Below are 10,022 nucleotides of genomic sequence, written 5' to 3'. Positions count from 1 at the left end.
TTAGATGGGTTCTACAACACACACTCGCGCACGCGCGCACTCTCCCCCCCCCCCCCCCCTCTCTCTCTCTCTCTTTATATCCTGCATCCAAAAATTGTTGGCTTTTGATTGGTTGAGAGCTCGTCACATGAGCAGAAGTATTTGAACTATTTTTTAGAAAGTACTATATGAGAGTACTATTTGGGAGTTGAAAAAATTGTGAATTTTTTTTTTAATTGATTTTTTTTTTTTTATGAATCTTATTGAATGAAAACAAAATATTTAAATCTTTTTAGATAAAAATTGAATTTTTTTTGCCAATTTTTTTTTTTTTTTTTTTTTATAAAATATTTTTTTTTGATGCAGGATATAAAACAAATATACCATGCCTCTATTCGAGGTTCTGGTTAAAACTATGGGCCTCGGTGGCTCCAAAAGTACCATTTGTTTCGGGGCTGCGCCCCTCAGCAAAAAGTACTATTGGAGTCACCTCTTGCGCATAGTTTTGACCAGAACCTCTCAAGACAGTGTATATTAGTTAGATAGTCTTCCCCTCCCAACCCCTTTCTTTCTCTCTCTCTCTCTTCTTCCACTTCCCGTCTCTTAACCGATTTCTTTATTTCCCCCTTGCTCTCATAATAATAAAACACTTTATTAGTCTCTCTCTCCCCCTCTCTCTCTCTCGTCCCCTCCCTCTCTTTGTCGCTCCATCTCTTTCGACCTGTGGATGAATAAATGTAAATAAAAATGTAGATAATCGACATACATGTACATGTATGATATATAGTATGTGACAATATAGGCGAGTGTGAGATGAAGAGAGAGAGAGAGAGAGAGAGAGAGAGAGAGAGAGAAAGAGAGAGAGGAAGCCTTAGGGAAGGAGAGAAAAAAAAAGAGAGGGAATATTTAAAGAAAGCTATGAAGTTTAATCTAAAGAGATTAATATAGAAATATAGAGAAGAGTCAGACAGAACAATCAGTGTTGATGTATACAGTAACGGGACATTTGAGCTGATGTCATATTACTTGATTTTATTCAGGGAGGATTAGGCAATGCATGACAATATTTCTATAATTTAAATGACTTTTAACGTATGAAATTCGTTGATAAGATTTTATCCCGCAAATATAGATATATAGATAGATAGATAGTTTATTGGTTTCCACAATATCTCATTTTACAAAGAGTGTAACAACATATTGAAAATGATTATTTTATACTTGTACATACAATGCCGGTACACACTATTCAGAATATTGTCCATTAAGTTTAACTTAAGAGATAAAGTGGCGGAGCCTATGGAAAAGCAGAGCTTGTTGTGGATAGGCTCCTTAAAACTAAAAATGACATAATTAACTCAAGTAAAGTTTATAAAATACAAATACACGCTAAAAGAGGGAAAGGGGGGTTACAGGGATACATGAACCGATACTCACAGTTAACTACAAAAGACAAGGAAAAGGGAAGGGAATATATCTGCAGCTTATTGAAACAATATTAAAATATAGTTTGTTCTCGATATGAGTATATAATAAATATAGTTGGTATGGTCATACAGTTAGTTACTCATTGTAATGAACAAAAGTATACAGTTTGGAGACAAGAATGGTCAGGAATCAGGAATGACAATATGTATTCAAATAATAACTTTTCAATTTTCTTCTGAATACATGTAAACTTACAGACCTTTTAATCACAGAATCGAGAGAATTCCTGAACTTAGGACCTGTATATATTAAGGTGTTTTGAGCAAAGCTTGTTGTCGTTCTAGGAAGGTGATAGGAAAACGCCTGTCGGGTAGAATATTCGTGGACTTGATTTCTTTTCTTAAACAAATAAGATAGTGCCTGGGGTAGTTCGTTGTTATTCAGCTGAAACATGAGGCGGCCTAATTGTAAATTAAAAATATCCCGAACTCTCAGTACTTTTGTATTAAAGAAAAGAGGGCTCGAGTGAGTACGAATAGGTACATTGTAAATTGTTCGTATTGCTCTTTTTTGAACAACCAGGTGAACAACCAGGATTTTGTCCAGTTGAAGTTTCAATGAACTACCCCAGGCAAGAATACCATAGTTCAAGTAGGGCAACATTAAAGTGGAGTACAACATTCGCAATGCATATGATGGGAACATAGGTTTCAGTTTGTATATCACACCTGCATTTCTTGATAGTAATGAACACAAATAATTTGTATGTATTTTCCAGGACATTTTATCATCGATAAACAGGCCAAGAAACTTGGTCGATTTTACTTTCTTAATTTCAACATTGTTGAAATAGATATCTGCAGGTAAATCGGAGATTGAATTGCTAACTAATATGAAATTAGTTTTGTCCAAGTTCAGTGACAGTCTATTCGCAAAAATCCATTGTGCAAAATTCTCAAGTTCCGAATTTACAGTTTCAACAAGAATTTGAGGATTCTGATGAGAATAAAATAATATTATGCTTGAGTCATCTGCGTATAGTATAAATGACAATAGTTGGGATGAAAATTTGAAATAATTTATGTATGTAATGAATAGTAGAGGCCCTAAAAGAGATCCCGAGGAACACCGCACGTGACAGGCTTGACACTCGATGCAATCCCATTTAATGAAACAAACTGTGTACGACTACTGAGGTAGCTTTTGTACCACTCCAGATATATGTGGTAAAGTTAGACGCCCCCACCCACCAAGGCCTGACGGAGATGACAGACAAACATTAAATGTATGGTGTATCAAACTTTATAACCCTTCCTTGCGGGTCGGACAGTACAAATAACATGTCTCCTCAGAAAATACCTCCAATAAGATACAAACAAATGTTAGGTTTCAGTATAACTATAGTTGCATACGAAAGTATATATATATATATATATATATATATATATATATATATATGAACTGAATTTATTTATTCACCACCATTGAAAACATTGGAACAAAAGATAAATGTACAATGACAATGTCAATACAACATAAATATGGGCAATATCTATGAGAGATAAGAGATTGTGAAAAATATCATATACTTAAACGTAATCAAACAAGTTGTCATCTATTCATGACAAGAATAATAATTATGAAATTGATTTGCAATATCAGATGATTGAGTTCAGCCCATTCAGTCCCGGGTGCGCAAGTGTTTGCTTTTGAATCTCCAACACAAGATGCCACGTTCCTGTAAGATAAGGAAGAGGTATATTGGTTATCGAGTCACGACAATCTCGTCTCCATTCCACACTCATTGGTACTCGAGACATTATTCACATCGTAGTGATTCATTGATAACATTATTTCAAATAATTATTTGTCATTTTTTGTTTGAAGAAGCTTTCATCATTAAGTCTCAAAGTAGGCCTACTTACCATTTGTGATCAGGTTTTCTTTTCTTAACCGAAACATTTCAATTAGTGTAGATTACATTTTTATGTAAAAAAGAAAAGGTTTTACTTTCCTAATTTTAGTATAGGTCAATCCATGGGATGTGTCAATTTTGTCGGCATTTGTATTGTTTTTCTCTGCCCACACAATTTCAAAAGAATCCACATAACTTGGCAAAGATGAAAATAATTTTAGATACGGTACGTTCTTGTTGTGGAAGAAAGGAGGGATATTTGATGCTTTACAAAAACAAATCTTGTAACATTGGCAAAATGATTTGGAGTCGTTTGCCCAACTAGATACATGATAGGTCGATGTGCCCAACGGGGCATATTTAAATGGTCATTAATACATATCTTTTGGCAGGGGGGGGGGCAATTTCTTGCTTCGGGCATTAAAATCCCTCGATATTATGCTACAGGGGCATTTGCTTCCCTTCCCCCCACCCTATGGCTATAGTGGTTTAGACCATGCTTTTCGATTATTTTTTAGTGTATAATAGTTTGAAAGATCGTGAATTTAGGGATAAGGCCTACACAAAAAAAGATGTTGTATTGCACTCTATTTTTAAAAACATGGGTTGGTCGGTCGGAATTTTTTCCCCTCCCTCTTGGGGGTGATATTTTTCAGTTTTTAATGCTTTGATTTTTTTTTAAAGGCCGACCGTAGATTTCAAGATGTTTGGGTTGGTCGCAAAGGGCAATATGGTATGCCTGACACTAACATTACGCACGAATATCAGTGGGTCCCGGCCACAGTGACTATATGGTTTGCACGACCCGTGCATGGTTGTCGCACGAGACGCCAGGGCCTAGAATGTAAACTATTTTGATTATTGATTCCTATCGCTCATGAGGACTGAGAGTCATTGAAAGAATGTGATGAGAGTAATACTTACTATCTTTACATACAATTAAATGCATAGTCATCGAAGCATTCTTCGCACAGTGTGCCTTCATATTCGCAAAATTCCTCAGCTACATTCCCCATGTCATCATCACTTGTGAGAGACTCGATATCCAACGCGTTGTCACCTTCATTCGCAGAGTGTATAGCTGCGGCACTCGCCGCGCCTATGAGAGCGAAGAGAAGGAGCAGGGCGGTAATGGTCTTCGATGCCATGATGAGCTCAGCTTAAACGAAAGGGAAAATGATTGTAATGAGCTGCAGCTGTTAGCCTCAAGAATAATCCTTTACAGTTGTCATAATGCAGGCGAAGTTTGATCATTCTATGTTTAGAGTGTGTAATTTTTATTCGTGAAAAATCACCGAAACCTGACGTAAATAAGATTTTTATGTTACAAATATTACAATATGTGATCAAAAGTGCAGTCAACCGTGTCCAATTGCAATTGTTAAGTATTGGGACACAGGGTAAATAGGAACAACGAACTGAAAAGTGTTTTTCGACAAAATAAATGGATATGTTTCAGCGATCGATTGAGCAGAGCTATTCCACGTCTTTCATTTAATCATAACCAAAATGAGGGTCTACATCATCACCGGGAGAAAAGTATATTCAAATCATGTTTCCTCTCATTTTAGTTCCTTTTCATCCACCTTCTATTATTTGACTTTTGATATAACTATTCATAGGTAGGTGGGATTGTCGGTGTAGAAATAGAAGAAGTAAAAATGTCAAGTTTCAACTGGGGTCCTAAGAATTGATTCAGATAATTGGTAAATTTATGGGTATTCTTTAAGATTGATAATATACATGTGATCAAACAGTCAGACTTTAAAAAAAAAGTAAAAAGGCGAGAAGTTCTACAAGAACCAGAACACCAACACCAACAACAACAATATGTTAGAAAACTAAAATAATAAATGAACTTATAGGGAAGAACTTATGTAGCTTGACATGTAATTAAGTGAAACTACATTCTCTAGGTTTGTTTTTCTTTCTCTTTTCCTCAAGTAAGATTTTTATTTCCTTAATTTCAATGATTGAATACAAAAATAACATTTGTTAAAAACTAAAGTATATTCAACAATTCTTCCAGCTTAGTAGTATTTTCTTTGCTGACACATTTATACCTTAAAAACAACCAAAGCAGTTAACGACTTGAATTACAACAACAAAAAGCATGCGGGTAAATAACAGAACCATTGGCAATCTTTTTAACGTAACATTTATAAGTTGCATATTGCGCATAATTCAAAATAATGTTCAGGAACTCTTGTTTGCTTTGTCGTTACCTACAATTAATATCTTTTGGTTTATATTTAGTTCTACTTAAAATGAGTGAAATATCAAATTACATATCATTTTCCAAAACATAATCACATCCTTGCAATATAACATGAAGTGAAACGTTGAATCAACTTGCCCACAGGTTTTGCATAATCGTTCACAATTTACCATTAAATATATACATTTTCTTTTGAGACAATAATCTTGTGAATCGTCTTGAAATAAAGTTGTTTAACTTTATTGTTACGAACATGCTTCATTTTAAATTAAAATACATCCTTCCAAACGAATTCATTATCTAAATCTAGAAAGGAATTCCAAACAAAAATGACAATTGGTTCTCTTGGCTTCTTCCGTATTAATAAACAAAAGTAATATTTCACTTTTATAACAAAAACAGTTACTTTATCCCCTGTTTCTATTTCTATAATATTTGAAATATCATATGCATCTTAAAAGTCATTGACATCTATCTAACTAAAACTGCGGAAAGGCTTTCTTAAACTTTGTACATGTATATTTAAAATCAAATAAGAGCTGTTGTGCGTTCACCTTTTTTTAATTGATTAATGTAAAGTCATTCCAAATACAATTTGTAATCAAATATTAATTTTCAATAAACCGGCATCTTGCCATTCTCGATAAAACCATATTTTTTCTTAAAGTTAATATTATTTTTTTTCCCAATGAATTGTCAACGAATCTTAGTTCTGACCAAGTATCCAAGAAAGATCTACCTAAAATTCTGGCAAATAATGTTTAGAGCATAATAAATTCATATCTTGTATATTATAATTGGACTGTAAACAAAATGATGAATCCCCTAGTATATCTGATCAGTATCTAAACATAGTTTTTCAATTAGAGCCATCATTCACTAGTTACATTCTTATCCAGGAACTCAATTCTAAATATTTATTATTTAAAAAAACATTTGTAGTGTGAAAAACTTAGTGGAAAAGGTTATTGTATGCCAGTAAAATAAAAAGAGTTTCCAATTCGTCCAAGTCTTTCGGGTACAACAAATTTATAAAACTGATTATTTTTTCTATCATACTCACCGTACATAGCCAAAACTGCTAGAATCAGAGACAAATTTCATGTTCAAAGAAATTACATATTTCATTTGATGCTTGATTTGCTGGTCATCCGTCTATTTAAGTTATGCTAACCCAGCTTGATCAATGTTTCCTTTGAAAGGGAACGATACCATTGCTATGGTATACGCTTGCCTTGATTGATTGGGACTATTATTTATAGCTATTGTAGTTTGCAAGTAATAAATGAAATAAGAATTAAAACAAACATTGCACTGTCTACTGCACGCCATAGACTCTGTATTTAAGCTGCTTCTGACAAATCTGATGGACACATCCAAGGATTGGCAGAGCTGGACTCTGCTCAAGGCAAGACGAATTGTGTTCAAGTATCAAATTAAAATTCTTGCTTACCAATAAGCTCCGAGAAGATATATGAATATTTTCAAGTGAAATTTTAAAAGTAGGTTGAATGGAGAAAAAAATGAGGTGAAAAGAAACAAAGAAAAGCCGGATCAACATGATCAGTTTACAATGTTTATTTTCTTTAAAATTCCAAAAGTAATAAAATACCCAAATGGAAACACCTTGTTTTTTAAAAATCTCAATGTATATTTAATCGTAGAGAAATAGCTTACCTTATGGTTTAGATTGGCGACTTATATTAGTTTTCTATCAGAGGAGATGAGAGATCCGACTTGGATGTTGATATTACTCTTGCCTGAATGATAAGCTTCGATCTAGCAGAATAATTTGTGTATCCATACTTTTGACAATCAAAGTTGTAATCAGATTGCAACCACAGCTTTTTGCAACGCGTGCAGTTGATACCCGCACTTTCTTTCTCTACTTAATTTCTAAATTCTCATGCCGTCTGTTCTACACAGTTTTCACATTTATCATTATATTTACCATCTGCCCTTGAAATGTTCTCCGACATAATTGATTTTTTTTTTTTACTGAGAGTACGACCCAAAAGACCTTTTCCTGATATCCCTCTTTTGTAAATACAGTTTTGTAAAATATTGTCACGCCGTCGAGCTCCGATTATGTGACAATGCTTCTTGATGGTTTACTTTCCTTAACGCATTAATGTAATGATTTCACTTTGATAATCAGTTGTATTAGTTGTGTCCTATTTTGTAATTGGTTTATCAAGTAGAATTACAAATAGATTATAAACTATATTAATTAATCAAATCAAATCAATCAGGTCATATCTGTCTTAAAATCTGTGCGCAGGTAGATTATCAACAATATCAATTGGTCCATGTCATGGAATCATGATCCTGAACAATTGGTTGTTTTGAATTTCAATTAAGGTGTACTTAGCCGATTGCTTCAATGCTTCACTCAATGCTAATATACCTGATACTTTGATATCCAAACATTTGAGCAAAGGGGACTTTCGCTGTGCACATCTTTCATTGGAAAATGGATATCTAGTAACCAGTTAAAAAACATCTTACCCCAAATTACTCAAAAAAGAGCTCTTAGCATAATAAAAGATAACCTGAACTGCGTTGCCGAACATACAGAGTGAAAAACAGCCTCATACCATTACTTATACGCATCCACAATTCTAGTAAACACGAAAACATATGTTTTTATATATTGACCGTATTATATATACCCCTGTCTAAATTGTTGTTTTACATGTATGTACATTATCATTACGCTTTCCTCTCTTTTAATTCCAAAAACATAATCACATCCTTGCAATATAACATGAAGTGAAACGTTGAATCAACTTGCCCACAGATTTTGCATAATCGTTCACAATTTACCATTAAATATATACATTTTCTTTTGAGACAATGATCTTGTGAATCGTCTTGAAATAAAGTTGTTTAACTTTATTATTACGAATTTGCTTTATTTTAAAGGAAAATACATCCTTCCAAACGAATTCATTATCTAAATCTAGAAAGGAATTCCAAACAAAAAATGAAAATTGGTTCTCTTGGCTTCTTCCGTACTAACAAACGATAGTAATCTTTCACTTTCATAACGAAAACATTTACTTTATCCCCTGTTTCTATTTCTATAAGATGAGAAATATCTTATGCATCAGAAAAGTGATTGACATCACTTAATCTATCTAACCAACACTGCCTAAATGCTTTTTAAAACTTTATATATTTAAAATCAAATAAGAGCTGTTGTGCGTCGGTTCACTTTTTTAATAATTAATGTAGAGTCATTCCAAATACCATTTGTAATCAAAATATGAATTTTCAATAAACCGGCATCTTGCTATTCTCGATAAAACCATTTTTTTAAAAAGGTAATATTACTTTTTTTCCAATAATTGTCAACGAATCTTAGTTCTGGCCTAATACAAAAAATATCTACCTAAAATTCTGGCAAATAATGTTTAGAGCATAATAAATTCATATCTTTTATATCACAATTGAACTGTAAACTCAGTGGCGAACCCCCTATTATATCTGACCAGTATCTAAACATTTTTTTTCCAATTAGAGCCATCATGCACTAGTTACATTCTAATCCAGGAACTCAATTCTAAATATTTATTATTTAAAATAAAAACATTTGTAGTGTGTAAAATGTGTTATACTTATTTTACGTTTTTGGAAAAGATTATTGTATGCCAGTAAAATAAAAAGAGAATTTTCAATTTGTCCAAGTCTTTCGGGTACAACAAATTTATAAAACTGATTATTTCTTGTATCATTATCACCGTACATAGCCGAAACTGCTAGAATCAGAGACAAATTTCATGTTAAAAAAAATTACATATTTCATTTGATGCTTGATTTGCTGGTCATCCGTCTATTCAAGTTATGCTTACCCAAATCTCGATGTATATTTAATCGTAGAGAAATATTTGTATATAATTACCTTATGGTTTAGATTGGCGACTTATATTAGTTCTCTATCGGAGGAGATGAGAGATCCGACTTGGAGCTGATATCACTCTTGTCTGGATGATAGGCTTCGATCTAGCAGAGTGATGTGTGTATCCATACTTTTGACAATCAAAGTTGTAATCAGATTGCAACCACAGCTTTTTGCAACGTGTCCAGTTGATACCCGCACTTTCTTTCTCTACTTAATTTCTAAATTCTCATGCCGTCTGTTCTACACAGTTTTCACATTTATCATTATATTTACTATCTGCCCTTGAAATCTTCTCCGACATAATTGATTTTTTTTTTACTGAGAGTACGACCCAAAAGTCCTTTTCCTGATATCCCTCTTTAGAAAATACATGTAGTAATTCCTATGTTTTGTAAAAGATTGTCACGCCATCAAGTTCCGATTATGTGACAATGCTTCTTGATGATTTACTTTCCTTAACGCTTTAATGAAATCATTTCACTTTGATAATCAGTCGTATATTAGTTGTGTCCAATTTTGTAATCGCCTAGTAGAATTACAAATAGATTGTATATTAATTAATCAAATTAAATCAATCA

The 10,022-nt window shown here is 33.2% G+C and overlaps 1 long non-coding RNA gene across 1 annotated transcript; it reads right to left on the bottom strand.

Annotated features, from left to right (window-relative positions):
• Positions 1-2,951: 2,951 nt before the first annotated feature.
• LOC115923776 lies at positions 2,952-9,508 on the bottom strand. Its single transcript, XR_004064083.1, has 3 exons — positions 9,445-9,508; positions 4,247-4,481; positions 2,952-3,145 (listed from the first exon to the last, which is right to left on the bottom strand). It is a non-coding gene; the product is annotated as an uncharacterized LOC115923776 (long non-coding RNA).
• Between the last annotated feature and the right edge of the window lie 514 nt (positions 9,509-10,022).

Source organism: Strongylocentrotus purpuratus, unplaced genomic scaffold (assembly GCF_000002235.5).
Source record: "Strongylocentrotus purpuratus isolate Spur 01 unplaced genomic scaffold, Spur_5.0 spur5_scaffold_14, whole genome shotgun sequence".
NCBI lineage: Eukaryota > Metazoa > Echinodermata > Echinoidea > Camarodonta > Strongylocentrotidae > Strongylocentrotus > Strongylocentrotus purpuratus.
The sequence above is the reverse complement of the archived record's forward strand: the minus strand, read 5'-3'. Positions and strand labels throughout refer to the sequence as shown.